Source organism: Crocuta crocuta, unplaced genomic scaffold, assembly GCF_008692635.1.
Source record: "Crocuta crocuta isolate KB4526 unplaced genomic scaffold, BGI_CrCroc_1.0 scaffold184, whole genome shotgun sequence".
NCBI lineage: Eukaryota > Metazoa > Chordata > Mammalia > Carnivora > Hyaenidae > Crocuta > Crocuta crocuta.
The window spans coordinates 2,875,441-2,895,649 of NW_027530006.1; positions in this window are offsets into that span (position 1 = coordinate 2,875,441).

A 20,209-nucleotide genomic window follows, 5' to 3' on the forward strand; every position below is an offset into this window, starting at 1 on the left:
TGGACTTAGGTTTTCTTCCTAGACTATGGCAACACAAAATACACCAGCTTAGCTTCTTGAAAACTCCTAAAACATGCCACATTCAAAAAGAAACCATTTTATGGAATGGATAAAAATAAAAACTGCCATTTGCCTCTGAAACACTAGTTTTGTAAACTGAAAAGCACGAGATTATTGCCCAAATAAAAATCATTAAAAAGAAAATCATTAGTCTGATTTAGTAGTGTAGTTGCTTAATATTTGCTTTATTTCATTCAACTTATTACATATGTAATACTTTGACTATCAAATTACAGCACAAAAGGGCTTTCATACATTTATTGCATTTCTTTGATACAATATTTTGTGAACAATTGTTATTTGTATTACTAAAGATAAGGAAAATGGGGATTTATTTTCTTGGGCAGCATATGGCAGAAGTGTATTGACTTGAGATGGTGTTCTGTGTGTGTTGGTGTCAGAGAGCTCTGATTGACTGAACAAGTTTATCTTATTTCTCAGGCAGTATATAGAATATATTTCATATTGTTGACCCAAAAAGTCAAATATCATTCTCTTAGAGTCATTATTAGCACCCTAGCTTCAACTCACGTTAGCTGAGCTCCTTCCTCATGCAAGGTACCATTGTGACATGGAAGAGTATGAAGAAGCAAAAACCAGTGTTAGTGGCTTCCAGTGATATACAATTAAGATAAGGAGAGTAAACCCTTCTGGAAAGATAAAATTATTAACAATACAAAAACCTAAAAGAAAATATCATCGTTTCTAAAGCCAGTTTATGAACTATCATGTGCGATCTGAACCTTCAGTAAAACCAAAAACAGGCTTTACTCTTAGGAGAAAGAAAGAAAGAAAGAAGAAGGGGGAGAGAGAGAGATAAACAGAGAGACAGAGACAAATAGAGACAGAGTCAGAAAAAGAAAGGAAAAGAAAAAGAAAGAACGAAGGAAAGAACGAAAGAAAGAACAAAAGAACGAACGAAAAAACGAAAGAAAGAAAGAAAGAAAGAAAACAGATCAGAGCTAGTCTATGATGAAGTTCTCACTGGTCTGCAGCAGAATAACAATAATAGTAAGAACAACACTTAAGATATTTTTATATTGAAAACTGTATTTTCTGTTTTCCATTATAATTTTATTGATAAAATGTAGTTCATAAAGTCATGAGGATACTTAGTAATTGTTTCATCAGCAATGAGCTTCAAAAGAATATTATCAACACTATGTGGTCCCCTTATTTTTACATGTGTGTAAGAGGGGTCTGATGGCAAACTTCATCTCTCCCTTAAATTACAAGCTCAGGGAACCAGTGATTTAATAAAAGCATTACATTTCTTAGGAACTAAGGGCTATTTAGATCTGGGAAGTCAGATGCAACATAAGAAAAAGGTAGGAGTAAATAAGATAAACTGGATTTTAACTATGCAAAAATTAGGCAGAGGGGATTCTAAAGGAAAAGAATGCTAGTAGAAAACAAAGAAGCTAGTCCATATGAAATCTTAAAATGGAAAAGACAAGCCTAGTTTAGCCTGATTCAAGGATGTAGTTAGCTTTAAATTTAGTGAAAAGTACATCCAAGTTGCTTCTGAAGATTTTCAATGCTAAACATCAAGAATTAAACTTTTAGATTGACTTAGGCTGCTCCATTACATAAAATATGAAGTAAGTAGACACTAAGAAAACAAAGGCATCAATTATGCAACACTCTTTTGAGACTTTCAGTCAGTAAATGGAAGGGGTTAAGATGGAAATTCATGGGTCACAGGAGGACTAAGAGAAGGCACTGATAAAATGTGGAAACTTTTGTCAAGAAGAGCACCACTCAAAATCTGAAACTATAAAACCATATTTATGGCTTCCTTAAGTAAGGGTGAAATAGACTGGTTAAGGATTGCCTCATTTAGCTTAACAAACTAATGACATTATATGGACTTTGGGGTAAGAGTCTGTTTGGGGGGTTCAGTTGCTTGAGATGTGAAAAGCATGGAGGCAAAAGTGTGTTGACTTTAGACAGTGTTCTTTATGTGGTGGTGTCACAGAGCTCTGATTGAACAAGTTTATCTTATTTGTCAAGGTTTATCTCCCTCTACCTTCCACTTCATAGACTAAACTCTATGAAGAGGCCATTTACATGATTGTGTCCTAAAATTGGACCTTTTAAATCCTAACTTCAAGCCTTTGTTTTACCATTTCCTAAAGCAATTTGCAATGACCTCTATTTTAAGAGATAAATAAAAATAAAAGCCATAGAATAACATACAAATTTATGCTAAAGAACACACACACACACCCCTTATTAAAGTTTGTCTTCAAATGCAAGGATCAAAGAGTTATTGATTACCTTAAGACTATACTATTCTCACCTAGTCAGTGCTTTATTTTGAATTATTCACAAAAATCACCTCAAATTACTGTCTTAATTTCTCTTTAATACTGAATCTGGGTCAACAAAAATAAAGTGTTCTTCTGAGCAGAACTCAATAAAGTTTAAATCATTTTAGAATAACGCAACAATAGCATCTATCAACACCCTCTGCCCCACACCCAACCCACCCAATTGTAAAGTAGCTTAAGCCAGAGATAAATCACCTCTTCTCAGTGGCTGAATATGAAAATAAACTGCTCTGGGTTTTGTCTCCCTTTCTTTCTTCATGCTCCATTAGGATACTGCAAGAAATACATTTTCATTTTTCTGCTCAGTAAAGAAGAATAAGTGTGGTAGAAAATGAAATTTAGTTCATTTGGACTGAGCTCAGTTTAATGAGGCTGACCTTTTCCCTTCATTTTGATAGGTTTCTTTTTTCTAAACAAATATAAACTTTATTTTGAGGAAATATCTTAATCAACCCTCATCTGGTAAACACCAAATCTTAAGCAGATGAACTGTAAAAGGCTACCTTTATAGATGGTCTATGCCCTCCAAGGTATGAACATGAAATCTTTGTTAACTTTAATTAAAAATATAAAAATCGGGGGATACCTGGGTGGCTCAGTCAGTAGGCAACGGACTCTAGATTTCTGCTTGGATCATGATCTCATGGTTCATGAGATGGAGCCCCACACTGGGCTCTGCAGTCACAGCCCCGAGCCTGCTTGGGATCCTCTCTCTCCCTTTCTCTCTTGGCCCCTCCCCCATTTGCATGCTTTCTCTCTCAAAATAAATAAATAAATATTAAAAATAATTTCTAACATAAAAATCAACAGATAGATATTTATGTAAGTTAAGCTAAATGGAAAAGACTCTGACTGAACTATGGTTTAATTATAGGGTTGCCCATGTTGGTAATAAACATTTATTATATATACTATATGGGAGCAATTAATGTCATCTAGATCTCCCTCCCAAAGCATTTCAATGTCCAAACTATTTTTATTAAGTGTTCACTGTATAGCATATATTACATGGGAGATTGTAGGGAAAATAAAAATAATTATGTAAACTCAATTTATGTTTTGTTTGGAAAAAAGTTACAGAAAAAAGAAGCAGTTAATGTAGAAAGTGTAAGGTAATGAAGGTAATAAACTCACTAAAAATTTCAGAGTATAGAAAGTCACAGTTGGCAAAAAACAAAAATCAGATCCAAAATTCAAAATAAATCATTTTCACAAAAGCAGATTTGTGTAGTAGAATAACAAAATAGTTAATAACTAGGATTAAATATTGAGACAAGATGTTAGGGTGCCTGAAAGACCACTTTACAGAATTTAGACTCTGTCTGAAATGACACAATAAAATTTTTTTAATGTTTATTCATTTTGAGAGAGAGAGAGAAAGAAAGAGAAAGGGAGGGGCAGAGAGAGAGAGAGAGAGACAGAATATGATGCAGGCTCCAAGCTCTGAGCTGTCAGCACAGAGTCTGATGTGAGGCTCAGACCCATGAACCATGAGATCATGCCCTGAGCCAAAGTTAGATGCTTAAACAACTGAGCCCCACTTCAGGCACCTTGAAATAACACAATAAATAAGCCCAAGGTCTCAAAGAAAGGGGACCCAAATCACTTAAGTTACATGTCAGTCAAGAAAATTCATCTGGCTACTTCATTACTTATGCTTTAAACAACTTTAAACATGGTAAGAAATTAGAATATTCTCAAAGACATCAAGCTAAATATGTAAGATGCTAAATAATAGGTTTTATATCTTATTTATTATGCTCTGGTTTTACTAACATTTAAAAGACTATTTAAAAGACAATAGATTAGAAAAGAAAAATAGCCCAGCTTATAAATGAATGTGTTCATTAACCATATTTTTTGAACTTATCTTATTCTTCACATTGATGTTATTATAGCAACTAAGTCTGAACAGTAACCGATTAATCCATTCAACAAATACTTGAGTGCTTACTAAGTACCAGGTACCTTGCTATACTGGGGTTAAAATAGTGAAAAAGAAGGCAAAAACAAAAACAGTTAACTAACAGATAACACCACAATAATACAGAAATTTTTCCCATCATCAATGACTTATATTCTAGAAGATGGTCATTAATCATTAACCATAACAATTAATAAATTAATCATATAAGTATATAAAATATTAGGAAAAAGAAAAAAAACTGCAGTTCAGGATTTGACCTCATTAAGGAATTTTTCCTGGATATGTGATGTTTAAAGGGAGAAATTAAAATAAGAAACGAGATAGGGAGAGCAATTTCCTCTGAAAGAAGGCAGTAGGCTGACAGACTCTCCTTGACTAACTCTAGATAGACTCTTCTAAGCCTGACTAGGACACACCCTTAGGCATGTCCTCAAGAGCCCAGTTTTAGCCAAGGATCCAACTAAGTCAATTTATTCAGAATCCTCCACCTTGGTATCTGATAAAATTCCTCATTATCCTTCACCTTCCAGGTAATGTCTGATCACCCTCACCTGCCTTCAGCAAGAATCCTGTCAGAATGGTTCAGGAAAAATCTCCCCTTTACCCAAAATGTCTCCATTTAATAATTTTCCATTCACTGATCCCAACATTGCTTCTTGTTTATAAATCCCTACTTTTCCATGTTGGATTCAGAATTGAACTGAGTTCTATACTGAGTCTCTTTTCCCCTATTACAATAGTTCCTGATTAAAATCTGTTTTTACTGGAGTGCCTGTATTGCTCAGATGGTTAAGCATCCAACTTCGGCTCAGGTCATGATCTCATGGTTTGTGAGTTCGAGTCCAGCACTGGGCTCTGTGCTGACAACTCAGAGCCTGGAGCCTACTTTAGATTCTGTATTGCATTCCCTCTCTGCCCCTCTCTCATTTGTGGTCGGCCTCTGCTTCTCAAAAATAAATAAATGTAAAAAAAAATCTGTTTTTACTGCTTTAACTACTGTCAGACTCTTTTTTTTTTCTTTAACAAAATGCATAGGTCCTGAGAAGTGATGGATCACTGTATCACATCAAAAACACGTCCTTATATTTTCATAATAGGATAAATATATTTGATGCGATTGACAGGGGTCTGTACACTATTTTTGCAGGTTTAATGTTTTTCCTTCCAAATGTTTTTATAAAGTTTTATGAGAATACAACTACAGACATCATTTACATATTTTCTGTGCTGTTCCACCCATAAAAAGACAGAGTTGGGTAATCGTGACCAAAACTATACAACCTACAGAGACTAAAATATTTTCCATCTGGCCCTTCCAAACCCCATTAATGGACTTGTAATCAGTATGCAAAACACTGGTTTTATTAAACTGCCAAATTTTGCAAAACCCTGGGCACTTTGGGACAATTTCATGAAGAACTTGTGACTAATGGTAAAACTTCTTTTCTAGGACATTATAATTTTTTTCAAGGTTACCAGAAGCCTTTGTTGAAGTAAAATTTAGGCAGACTCCCAAAATATAAATCAGAATGGAATCGAGTTGTCCTATTTAAAGTGAGGAAAGGAGGCCCAGATCTCTCAGCCTAAATATTTAGCCAATCCTTCTAGATAAAATAAATATTTCAGAAAACACTGCTCTAGAATTCAAGAATAAGATGCTATTCTACATTTCCAAAGGCACCATGGTCATTTATTTTCCCCTAAAACATTTTATCAATTTTCTCATGGAGACAGTTTGCATTAAGAGTGTAATGATGACCAATAAACTCTACAAATAAATTCAACATTTAACATTTTGCCATATTTGCTTTTTCTAGTTTGACTATGCCTTTACAAACCTTTCTTCTATAGAATTAATTCTATCTAATCTGCAGGCATCAGGATCCTTCAACCTTAAATTCTTTAGGATGCCTCTCTTAAAGATGTTCTCTTCCATGACCAAAATACCATTATCACATCACAAAAATAATTAGTAAACATTTTCCCTAATATCTAGCATACAGTTCACATTCAAAAGTTACCCATTTGAATTACAACTCTCAAACTCATGCATTAAATTTCTTTACGTCCCTCTGGTTTTTGTTATTCTATGGAAAGTATATATTTTGCTGCTTATTTTATTATGTTGACTTTCTAGACAGACTAAAACAGTTGTTTTGAAGAATATTCTGCACTTGGAATTGTCTCATGTCTGTCTTTTAGTGTGTTCATTCTTTCTTGTATTTCCTGGAAATTTAATTGATTCTAATGCATTTAATCAATTGAATCTCACAGGTCTACAAAATACTCCTAGGGGAAAATAAAAGAGGGAGAGAAACAGCAAAAACAAAAACAAACTAAAACTCTTCAAGTCATCGGAGGTAATTATTACATTATGTTTTTACTTTGAAAATCTCTAATCAAATGGAAATAAACATTCAGCCCGTTCTCTAATTTTTTTTAATGTTTATTTTTGAGAGAGATAGACAGAGTGCAAGTGGAGGAGGGGCAGAGGGAAGGAGACACAGAATCTGAAACAGGCTCCAGGCTCTGAGTTGAGGCAAGGCTAGAACCCATAAGCCATGAGATCATGACCTGAGCCAAAGCTGAGCACCAGGGACTGAGCCACCCAGGTACCCCATGAGCCTGTTTTTTTTTTAAGGAGAAACTGTATTTTATCCCAAGTTGATGAGCAAAAGTGCTTCTTTATAGGAAATTCCAGTCAAAAATTGTAGATGGAAATAGAGAATTAGAAGATGACCATTCTACAATGCCCAGGGAATCACTGATCAAGGAATGGACAACAACAGATGCTAAAACTATTAGATGAAAGGTTGTTACAGAACCAGCTGTTAGTCTGGTAGCAAAGAAATCTCCCACTCCTCCCAGGGTACTTTCATTACAAGGGAAAAAATATAGCTTTGAAATGGAAAAATCTTTTGGCCCAAATTAATTCATATGACCAAACTTAGCACCACTAATACTGAGGCAGTCTGATTTTATGTCCTTTTGATATGATGCAACTTAGAACACACATATCACCTATGAAAGGATCTTGCTAGACATTATGTTTTTCATCCAAAGAATTAATTCTTCTAATTAGGTGCTTGATGAAATATTCCCATGAAAACAACTTGATAAAAATAGCATTTTTTTAGGTTGTAAGTAAACCTAAGACAATGACTGATCATTCTGGTAATGGATGTGGCCATTCACAGCTGAGCTGGGATTTAACTGAGAATGTCATGTACCATAAAGAACTAACTATATGTAGGGGTGTCTGGGTGGCTCAGTGAGTTAAGCATCTGACTTTGGCTCACTGTTTGTGGGTTCGAGCCCTGCATTGGGCTCTGTGCTGACAGCCTGTTCAGAGCCTGGAGACTGTTTCAGATTCTGTGTCTCCTCTCTCTGACCCTCCCCTGCTCATGCTGTTTCTCTCTCTCAGAAATAAATTTAAAAAAAATTAAAAAATAAGAAATTAAAAAATTATTTAATTAATTAAAAAAAGAACTATATGTAAAAACTCTCACTTCCATGTTCAAACCATTTTTTTTAAATGTTTATTTTTGAGAGAGAGAAAGAGAGAAAGCACAAGTGCACACACAAGCAGGAGAGGGACAGAGAGAAAGGGAGAGAGAATCCCAAGGAAGCTCCACACTGTCAGCACAGAGCCCCACATGGGGCTCGATCTCACGGACCATTGGATCACAACCTGAGCAGAAACCAACAGTCAGATGCTTAACTGACGAAGCCACCCAGGAGCCCCCATGATCAAGCCACTTTTTAAAATAGTTTTTATGAGACTGCAGGTATCAATCACATAGGGAAGATACAAACATCATTGTTGTCAACATGATTGTCATAATAAGCATCTGACACACTGAAAACTGTAACAGGCTCTAGGGTGACTTAATATCTGAAAGCTGCTTTCAACCCCCTTCCCCTTACTTTCTCTGTTTAGAGACTGGAAAACTAAACTGTAACAAGAGAAGGCTAAGTGGCCTACTTCTTGCTCTAAGATGTTAGTGGAAATCAACTGGTGGAGCATCTAGCAAAACTTTTGAAGAAGACAGATTGGCATCACTACTTTTTTCCTTTACTCTGTGCCATTATTTCTGTCTGAAAGACATACACAGCATCGGGAAGTGAAGCATCAATGTTTAGAATGTGAGGTCAAAAGGCAGAGTCTTTTGGAGGGCAAAGGAGACAGCTCTAAGAGCAGGGTATCTGACGGCACCATTGAACACTTATAGCAGTCAGCCTGCTAGATTTCTTGTTATATGAGAAAAGTAAGTACTTACTTAGTGTTTAAACCACAATTTATCTGCTTTTCTAATTGCTTGCTGCTGAAGACAATCCCAACTGATATACTTATTCTATTTCATTAAATGTCATAAAAACAGTAATAAGGAGGTAAGATTATTATCTCTATTTGACACATATAGTAAATATAATCTTTAAAAGCCTTCTTTTGAAAAAAGCTGTAAAGACAGAGTCTATCTACAACTTCCATTAAGGTTTAAAACTTTATTTTGCTGAATAGGTTAGGAGGAGATGATTATCTTGCGTTCTAATTTGTGTACTCTTGAAGAGAAACTGTACCAGTAGCAAATTGAAGTGGGTTAATACAAATGACTTATCTTCAAGGCTTTTACAACCACCAACATCTTATTAGATATTTAAGGAGTATGAGAAAGGTCTATTGGATTTAATGGAGGATTTTTAGGGAAAAAAAAAGAAATCTAAAAATTTTATTGTGTCTTGTGTATTGTGAAGGCTTTAAGAACTGTCCAGAAGATTCATCGCATCATGATAAAAATAATCCATAATTCTTAAGGCAATTTAAAAGCCAAAAGAAACTCTGATATTGTGATAGATACTAAAAATATATATCATTTGGCTTTGAAATATGGAGTCCACTGTCTGGTATGCTTTGGAAAGCTAACCTATCTCTTCTTGTTAAATTAATATGTTAGCACTCTTAATCTCCCTTATGCTACTAATTAAATGAAACACTCTAGTTAAAACTCATTTTTGACTGAAATTCAAAGTGAGTCCCAGTGCAGAAGATACGAAAAGGGATGCAAAGGCACTTTCCACTGCCTGAAGCCTTCTGTTTGGGGCTTGCAGAGTTTCAAGGAAATAGCCTTATAACTATCAATTGTCCTCTACTTTTTTACCTTCAAGTTTTCTTCCTCTATTCTACTGTAAACCACAGATTTAAATATAGGCACAAAAATTCTTCCCCTGGTCAATTCACTTCAAGACCTATAAATATGAGATTCACCATCTAAATACTCCCACAAAGCTCTTTTTATATTAAAATTTCAGCAGTATCCTGAGTCCATACACTTCAGGTTTGGAAGGAATTATTTCTATTCTAGAGCACCCCAGAAGCCCCAGAAACGCCAATGAGTAATGTGTTTTCTTGAATACAAAAGTCACAATTACAATAGCTTCCTCATAGAAGCAATTTTGCCAACTCTTTCCACAAACAACCTAAGTAGAATTTTTATACTCAGCTATACCTTTTCATGCTATATAAGTTTCAGGATGCATCAAAGGGTATGTTCTAAACTTAAAGGCATCTGGATTTACTGACTCTGTCTAAAGGTATTTCAAATGTTAAGAATAAGCAATTTGGGGAGGGGGTGCCTAGGAAGCTCAGTCAGTTAAGCATCTACCTTCAGCTCAGGCCATGATTTCATGGTTTGGGAGTTAGAGTCCCACATCTGGCTCTCTCTTGTTGGCACAGAGCCTACTTCAGATCCTCTCTTCCTCTCTCTCTGCCCCTCCCCTGCTCAAGCTCTGTCTCAAAAAATAAATAAACTTAAAAAAAAAAAGAATAAGCAATTTTTAAGACATGTTTTTATCCAGAGTATACAGAGCACATCTATTCCTGACACCAGCATGGCAAGGTGAATGCAAAGAGTTATTACAAATGTTCATGCTGTATACTCTTCTTCCAACCATCTCTCTCTATATATACCCCAGTAATATTGAGAGAACAACAGCTGAGATGATTAAGTATGTTCCACTTCTCTGTTACCTACCCTCTTGATCCTGAAGAATACACTCACATTGGAAATATGGCACATGAGAGCTCTCCCAATGACTGCACCAAATGTACACTTATACATACAGGTAAGCCTGGGTCTTGCACTACTAGAAGCCTTGATAAGCAAACACCAGTATGGACTCTGAGTCCAGCAAATCCAGATCTTATTAGTTAGGCAAATAAAGTCCCTGAGACCTCCAGAAGTTCACATTCTTGTGGAGGGTAAAGATATCAAATGGTAAAAATCTATAGTATAACCTTGGTTTGCAAGCATAATTTGTTCTGGAAACATTTTTGTAATCCAAAGCACTTGTATATCAAAGCAAATTTTCCCATAGGAAATAATGCAAACTCAGATGATTCATTACAAAACCCAAAAATACTCATATAAAGATGATTACAATACTGTAACATAATACAAAATAATAAAATACAAAATATAAGGAAAAATAAACAAATTAACCTGTACTTACCTTTGAAAACCTTCATAGTTGGTGTGAGTAAGACAAGAAAGAGAAAGGTTATTGTGTAGGATGACTTTCACTATCACTAACAGAATCACTGCTATTGGCTCAACTCAATCTTTTCCTGCATAAGGGCCATTGTATACACTTGCACAAATGTTGACCAAAGTACAGTAATAATAAGCTCTTGTCATATACTGTGTATGTAAACAGCAATAAGGTAGCAGAGGAAAGGGTCTATATCTGCAGGCAGCCTGACCTAGAATGAAGCAAAACATTCCTAAGTTTACTCTTGTATGGAAATGCAAAGGACTGTCCATTGGTGTTCGGAAGTGACAAAAAATACACTAGTGCCAGTTGTGGAGCACCTTCCAATGTTCTGAAAAATCAACTGATTTCCGCCAAACACCATGGCCTGAGACCAAGCATCTGAGCATGGGAGACAATCACCCACAATCCTGCAGCAAGACAGAGAGAGTGACAGAAAAACCATTGGCTCAGCTGTGCTCATGTGACATTTGGTGTCACATACTACTTATATTACAAGACACTGCCCGTCTATCAAGTTAAAATTTATTAGAAATGTTTGCTTATCTTGTGGAACACTCATAAAACAAGTCACCCTCAAGGTTTTACTGTACTTAATTTTAAACAATTCTAACTCTTATCAGTTGGATAAGAACATATATGTGTGTATGTGTGTGTGTGTATGAACACTGTAAGAACACTAAGGAGAGTGGAATTCAATAATAATTAGAATTCAGTAAATATTAGTTCATTGTTATCTTTTTCTAATGATGATGTGTGATAATGCATTCCAAACCTATAATCCCAACATTGCATCCCAAATCCTAAGGAGAATGACCACAATTTAGAGTCTATTTCACTTTTAATTTCTGTTCTTTATCATACAAGTCATACACACTCATTTATGAAATCCATAAAACTATGAAGAACCATCTTAAAGATTAAGAGGAAAATCTGCAACCATAATTCTTTCTCCCACAGGTAACTGCTGATAGTAATTCTTTTCCTGTAGTGTTTTTTGTTTTTTTCCCTAAGCAATCATATCCATATAGGGTTAAACTTTTCTTTTTTTTGTATGCTGTTACATTTTTTCATGTTAATTAAAGCAGATTAAGATATAGGAGTTTCTTATACTCAAATAATCTCTTTCCAGAAGAAAGGTACCATACTAAATCACTATTATTGCCTATGCACGTTTGTTTAAATCTCCAGCATGTCACAAATTGAATGTGTGTGTATTCACACGTAAGCCTCAATTCAACTCTCTAATATATGTTGGGAACAATAGAATTTTTACGCCAATTTAACAGATGAGTAAATTGAGACTTCACTGGCCAGCTTGAAAAACTATAGTTCAAAAGAATAGAAAAGTTAAAACCCAGCTTTTTGTTTCTGGACCATTGTCCCCTAAACCTTTCTATCAGCCCTTCCTCAGTTCACCCCAAATCTTTTCTGCTCATTTCTCTGTGGTCTGGTCCATACTTACAGATTGTTAGAAATATGGACTCTCAGGACCTACATTTTAACATCTCTAGATAATTTCTTTGTACACTGAAGTTTGAGAAGCATGAAGTAATACACATTCAACCCATTGCAGAAAGAGGCTAGGATGACCAAGATAACTATATGGTAATCACTTTCAGTCTTACACTACAAGCTGAACACAAGAGCTTATTGGTTTCAAACAGAAGACAGGAAAAATAACAATTTTGAGCTAAAAATGTTCTACCAGCCATATATTTATTACTACTAAAACACAGCATAAAAATGAGATATTTCCTCACTTAGCTAAAGTCATTAACTAAAAAGGATAGAAGAACTTTCATTTTGAAAATAATTTTGGGGGCACCTGGGTGGCTTCATCAGTTAAGCTTCCAACTCTGGATTTCAGCTCAGGTCATGATCTCACGGTTCATGAGTTCAAGCCCCACATGGGGGCTTGAGAATCCCTACTTGGGGATTCTCTCAAAAATAACCATTATTTTTTTAATAATAAAAATAATTTTCACCTTCAAGTGGACTAGTTATGCACAAAAATGGCCGTGATAATCATCTCAACATTGATTATATTAGCAAAAGGCCAGCAAAACCCTAAATGTGTTTACAAGGGATTGGTTATATACATCCTGCTACAACTACACAATGGCAAACTACTGTGTCACTTAAAAGAATGTACTATTACGAACGCCCTCCCAAGTGTTGTTAAGTGAAAACAAGCAAGATACATTGTGTGTGTATATAGAAGACACATAAATATGATTATAAACAGCAGTGCCGAGGTGGCTCAGTGGGTTAAGCATCTGACTATTGATTTTGGCTGAGGTCATGACCTCATAATTCATGAGTTCGAGCCCCACATCAGGCTCTGCACTGACACTGCGGAGAACCGAGTGACTAGGGAAGAGGAAAAGAGACTTTTATTTCACTGTGCATGTTTTTTATGCATTTTGAATAGTGTGCAATGTGCACATATTATCTATTCCTTAATTTTAAATATCTACAGAAATAATTTTTATTCAAGGCAGTGGAATATGGGGAGACAGTATTCATCGTGGATATAACCACAAATATTAATCTTTGTATGACATAAAAGCAGAGAATAGTAGAAATGGTGCTGGATTTGTAATTTAGCAATTCGTCTCCACCATTAACTAGTTCAGTGACTAGTTCAATTCTTTTTATTTTCAAATCCCCGTATTTATTTTAGAAAGAGCAACCTATTTTTCCCACCTTACAATATTATAAGAACGAAATAAAGAAATGCCTGGAAAAACTCATTACAAACTACAATATTCTATACAAAATGAAGTCAGTATTATTGAGCTTTGATGTTTAATATTTTGATAGTTTTTAAATGGAAATACATCAAATATTAACTACCTCCATTATTGTTCTCCTCCAATAAAACCTACATTTTGTTGATAAATGAATCTTTCTGAATCATAAATCTTAAACATGAATCTGCCCACAAAATCCAGGGACGTGTCAAATGCATTTGGCTTTCCAGGTTCCTAGTGCCTTTGCCCAATTAAAAACAAAACAAAACAAAACAAAAACAGCTTGCCTTTAATTATTTTTTAAAATACTCTGTATGTTTCAGTCCAAGTGCTATATGTTCTTTGTCCCTGAACACTATCCTCAGTATTCTGATTTCAGCTTTGTTAGGGCTTGGTTTGTGGCAAGGTTAGGAAAAATCTGCTTTCTTATATGAAAAATCCAATGTGCATGGACTTTGGAGTACAAATGGTGAAGATAACAGGGAGGTGATCACAGTGATAATTTTGTGACATTATTCTATTCCCTTGCAAATGCTGGGGCAAATGGCAAATAAAACTTGCCTGAAATACCCATTAAATGCCTCCATCTCTATCTTACCTAATACGTGGCAGGCTGTAATTACCAAAAGGCAGCCTGTTTTGGGCTCTCCTTTCAGATGACCTATTATCCTTTCCATATGTTTTCTTTTAAGGACCATTTCAGATGTGATTACTTTCAAGAACTCATTGCTAAAGACCTCAATCCAATGTTTTTAAGCCTTTTCTGAATCACTACCGTATACTCTCAGATGTCTTATGAGATGTCACATTCTCGTGTGTTTTATTAATTGAGGAGCACCTGAGTGGTTCCACTAATTAAATGTCCGACTTTGGCTTGAGTCATGATCTCCTGGTTTGCAAGTTCAAACCCTATGTCGTGCTCTGTGCTAAAAGCTCAGAGCGTGGAGCCTGCTTTGGATTCTGTATCTCCCTCTCTCTCTGACCCCCACTCTTGCACTCGGTCCCTCTCTCTCTCTAACATAAATAAACATTAAAAGTTCTTTTTATAAATTAATTGATTTATATTTGCCTTCTGACTACAAGGTATGCTTTCTGAGGACAAGATGGTGTCTTTGTTTTTACATCTGCAAAAGCATTTTGTCATGGGTAGGCATTCAATAAAATGTTGATTCATCACATCATGCAGTAAATAAAAGTATGCCCCCTAAATCTACTTCAATCTATGTGACAAAACAATTCAGTCTCTTTAAATGAAAAACAACTGTCTATAAAATGAAAACATTTAAGCAACAAAGGAACTGCCTTTATAAAGACTTCCTTCACACTGGGAATTTATTTCCTGCAGCTCCCTTTTTAGTGAATTTTGTTGGAAAAAAAAATACAGCTGTAGAAACCTAAGGTAAATTATTCTCTAAACTTGCAGTACCTACAAATTAGAAGGTTATTTTCAAATAGCTAGCTTTGCTTGTGTTATTTGTCCTTGTTTAAGAGTTCATCCTCCTTGTATACATGCATTTATTCAAAAACCAAATACTCAAGCAATTTAAAACAAGCAGAATAGAGATTTTTGTTCCAAACTGGAATCCCAGCAGAAGGAAAAAATTACAGAGGCATTAATAACTAATGACTCGATCAAAAAATTGATTTAGGACAAATTAACAAAGATGAAAGTCACATTTAGACTCATTTAGTCTGTCTGGAAGAGTTGAAGGAAAACGAAAGCCAGCAAGTGCTAAAATTTTGAGAGATATTACACATTTAATTCACAATCTCTAGCTTTATTTTGAAATCATTTCAGTGAGTCATGTTAAACTGCACCAAAACGTACAGACTTTTTTTTTTTTAACATGAAGACTATGTCAACATTCATCAAGTCTCCCATCTGACCTATTCAACAGAGGTGACCTAATGCACCTCTGTATGTGAGAGAGCCTCACATATAGTTCCATAACTCTAACCATGAGCCACTAAATGGGCTTTATAATAGACAAATGGAGAAGTAAACACACAAAACTCCACCAAACAGCTTCTACCATCTTGGCTGGCTATGATTTTGCTTCAAATCTTCACCTTAACCCTGAGTTAGCCATGAACTCATTCCTCCTAAGTGTCTATATATGGTTAGCCATAACCTCACCCTCAACCTCCCATTTTACTTTTCTGAGGATGTTACCTCATTCCCTGCTCCATCAGAATTGCAAACAACAAAAAGCAACTCTTGGTAACCCCAGCAAACAAAAACAATTTGTCAGGAAAAGGTGAAGCTAGGTTCCAAAAGAGTAGAAGCCTAAGTGCTCTGACCTTTTAGGAAGCAGAAACAATTAGATAGTATTTCGGATGACACAACCCGCTCGATCAATGATTTCATCCTTGTCTCCTTGTGTCACTTAGGCTCAAGGGATGGATTCCAGGAGCCAGTATCTGATTAGCCCAGTTTGTTGCCTCCTGGCCCACACCCCTCTCAGTCAAGGCAGCTCAAAGACAGGTTAAAGAGCATCCCACCAGGAACCTGGATGGGACCTCCCAGGTGGAAGGAAGGGACACAGAAGACACATTTACTTTTTCTCTGACCCAACCCTCCCTATCGCCATTTTCTTAAAACTTTTTCTCGTAGGCACAGAAAGCTCAGATTACCAATAAAGCAAACTTTCAGACTTAAAATCAAGAAAAAGATCACGTCGTTTCAGGTCTCCTTGCCTTTGTTCATACTTTTCGCTCTGACTGAAATGCCATTAATCTTTGCTAGGCGAAATTCCACTCCTACTTCCAAACCTATTTCAAATATTACCTCCTCTGTAATGATTTTCCTGACCTCTCCATGAAGAATTAATCAGCCCTGCTCCTGATCCTCCAAAGTGCATTCTTCATCGCCATCTGGACTTACCTCCGTGTTACAGTTAATTGTTTAAGTGTCCGTCTCCAGGACAGGCTAGTGAGGGTAGCAGTGAAGTTACCCACTTGGCTGTGCCAACTTGTCCTGTTCACATCATCTAAGCTGACCCAGCCAGTACGTCTTCCACAAATGCACTTGGCATACGTTAATAAAAGTTTGAGGGCACAGGTGAAATAAACAGTAGGCCCAAGATGGAGCATTCCCTGACTGCCTCCTCAACAGGACACACTTCCGGGTCCCTTTAAATGCTCGGCTTGACCAGAATCACAGTGTAGCCAGACAGTCCTCAAAACGGCAAGCCAACTCCAGGTTCCCCGCTCTAGGTTCACAGTTCCTCGAGAGCTTTCTAAATAAGGTCAGACAGGTAACACCAGCCAATCTCGCTCTGCTGCCCAGATGCGGCTTGGAAGGCTGTGAAATTCGTTCTGCCCAAAATCCGGTGAGAAGAGGGATCAGCGGCTCACAAGGCACCGTACTTCCCCAGCCCGGCTGCGCAGGGCTTTCCCTGAAAGTGAAGGCAGCCAACTCACGACTCAGTTGTTCTAGTTTTGTCATTTGATACTAATAAATGAAAAGTTCTTTCCAGATATTCTCTGATTCCATTTCGTGTATATATCTTATATCATTACAAAATAAACACAGTTTTTAAAGCTGAGCATTGAAGCAGGTTGCTTGGGAGTTAGGCGGAATTAGTTGAACAGTTCTGCATGGTCACTACATTAAGTGATTATTTTTAAAAGAAAGGAGGGAAAAACTACAAAGAACTCAAAAGTCTCTAGGCTACATTTTACAGAAAAAAAAAACCTCAATGAGTATTATTCCTACTTCCTACAAACTTAATATCTAACCTGAATGGTAATGATATAAACAAATATTATGCAGGGAAGACTGGAGTAATGGACACATAATAAATTTTTAAGTAAATCACCCATATGTCCAGAAAGTAATATATGAGTATCTAAGAATGAAGTACAAAAAGTGTTAGTTGAAAAGAGATGAATTTGTATCCAATAACAGATGCAAATAGCCGCTTTCCTAACAGCTCAAGGTAAACTAGAAAACATCCACTTCAGAATTCTTAAAAATATGACTGCCTCACTTATTTGACATTTAAATTATGTCACTATTTCAAAATGTTATTTAGCTTTTATTTGGCCTGTTTTGTCACTCCAGTGAGATTTTAAACTCTGAAGACAAGCACCATCTCTTTTACTTCTGTGATATTATGGAAATGCATCATACAGTTCTATAATTTTAAAATGCTTAATAAATATTTTGGGAGAAGAAAGCACTTTCACTATCTGTATATCTCATGAATTCCAGGAAGCAAAATGATAAAAAGTTTTGGTCCTCGGATTTTTGTATTTATTTTTTAATCTATGTTAAGGAAGGAATTTTCCACACTCCAAGTTATTGATATTAATCTTTACATGTGGATAGCACACGCATGTTGTTAAAAAAAACTCAAAAAAGGGTCTTGTTAATTTAACAAACTGAACATATCTAAATGGGTATAAATCCAGAGGTTCTCTGTTATATACCCCTGCATTATTTCCTCAAAGAATTAGCAATATGAATGTGATTACCAGCACTAGCTCTTACAGCTGCAAGAAGTCTACACTGCACTAAAATTCCTGTTTGTAATATATTCACTTGAAATCATTCCTGAGTCAGGCTACCAAATATTATAATAATAAGCAATAACAGAATCAGGAAAGCCAATAGGATTATTGAAAAGGAATTCCTAGTCTATACTTATAGCTCATTTGCATTTAACAGCAAATTAGATTTTGAGTGGTTATTGGGTGTTTCAGCAATTCTGCTGACAAACATTATAAGGGAAAAAGCAATTTTCTCCTGACAAACATAGACCTTTGACACTAACTACATTCTTATTTTCACATAAATAGTTTAAATGAACTGAAGTCACTATGGGTTATTTAGTTCCTTCCCCAGCCTCTCAAACAGACCTGTGGTGTTTGAGTAGGAATCATTTTCCCAGGAACCAACACTGAAACTAGCTTTAATGTGGCCAGGAACTCAATTAGTCATTGAGTTTTGTTTTATCTAAATAACACAGTAAATGAACTGCAATAATTCCTTCTGACTGCTGAAAAGAACTTCTGTTTAGTGTTAACACTACTGTAAAAAATTAAACAAGTCAAATATAAATAGAGGTGTTTACATTAATTTAATTTTAGATGTTATAAAATTTTTATAATCAAAAACATAAAAGTTGAGCACATTTCCACATTGTCTGAATCTAAAGACATCACAGAAGAATAATTTTTTTCCTCTGACAATTTAGATATTAGATAGCCCATTTATTGAACACCTGCTAGATGACAAACACCATCATGCTAGACATCAGCCCAGAGCGAAGAAGATAATGGAAGAAATGAAAGGCTGTTTTCTTGATTTTTAGTGTATCTACAAAACAAAGAGGTAAAATGGTTTTTAAAATTTTTTGAAAACACTTAAAGAGGTTATAAAAACAAATTATTAAGAGACTTAACAAAGGCTTCTAAAATACTGTTTCATACTGAGCTTTACTATTTTCACATCAATCTTTCCATTTAAATCTTATGAGAGCAGAGAAGTATCATTAGTTCCCTCCAGGGCCGGCTTCAAAGTCATAATACCTGTGCAGCGGCATATGGTCCCAGGCTTGGAATGGTTCCAGGCTTAGTTTAAGGCTCTGATGTCATTGCCCTGAAATTCTTGATAATATTTGAACAAAGGGTCTCACATCTTTATTTTGTACAGGGCTCACAAATTATGTAGCTGGTGTTGTTTGCCCATGACAGACAAGAAAAGACACCAAGAGTCATCTTCAAACTTACAGAAAAAACTCATTGACTTGTCTAGAGAAGAAAAAGAAAATATGGAATGTTGTTGGGTCTTTAATAGTGTAGTGGGAAAAGATGTGATTTGAGTGACAAAGAGGAAGAAATACCAGCAAAACTCTCTTTTGGGAAATTTTTTTAAACGTTTTTATTTTATTTTATTTTTTTAATGTTTTTTTAATTTATTTCTAGGAGAGAGAGAGAGAGGGAGACAGCGTGAGCAGGGGAGGGTCAGAGAGAGAGGGAGTCACAGACTGAAACAGGCTCCAGGCTCCGAGCTGGCAGTCAGCACAGAGCCCGACGCGGGGCTCGAACCCACGAACCGCGAGATCATGACCTAAGCGAAAGTCGGACGCTTAACCGACTAAGCCACCCAGGCGCCCCTCTCTTATGGGAATTTTAAAAGAAAAGGTGTGAATTGAAACTAACTAGATCGCACCGTGAAGAGGCCCACAGCCAACCCAATGTCATATACCTGTTGCAACAGCCAACGTTCCTGTGGTCAATGGGTTTAGGGTTGTCTCCTCAGTTTGAGGCAATTGCCTCTGTACTGGATTTGATGCTATGAAAACCAAAATGCTCTGTGTATTTAAAAGGACCTGGCATAACACCAGTTGTGCCCCACCTGCCTCTGAAGTGTGGTCTTCCAGAATATTCTGGCTTTCCTTCCACTCTCACTCCTCATTGCATCCTTCTAACCATGTGTTTTTTAAAGCTTCATACAGTTTGGGTTTGAATAGATCTAGATTAGGGGCTGGAGAACTATGTCTAGGGCCTTTTTTTTTTTTTTTAAAGCTCTCAAAGTAAGAATGGTTTTCACATTTTTAAAGTGTTGTAAACAAAAC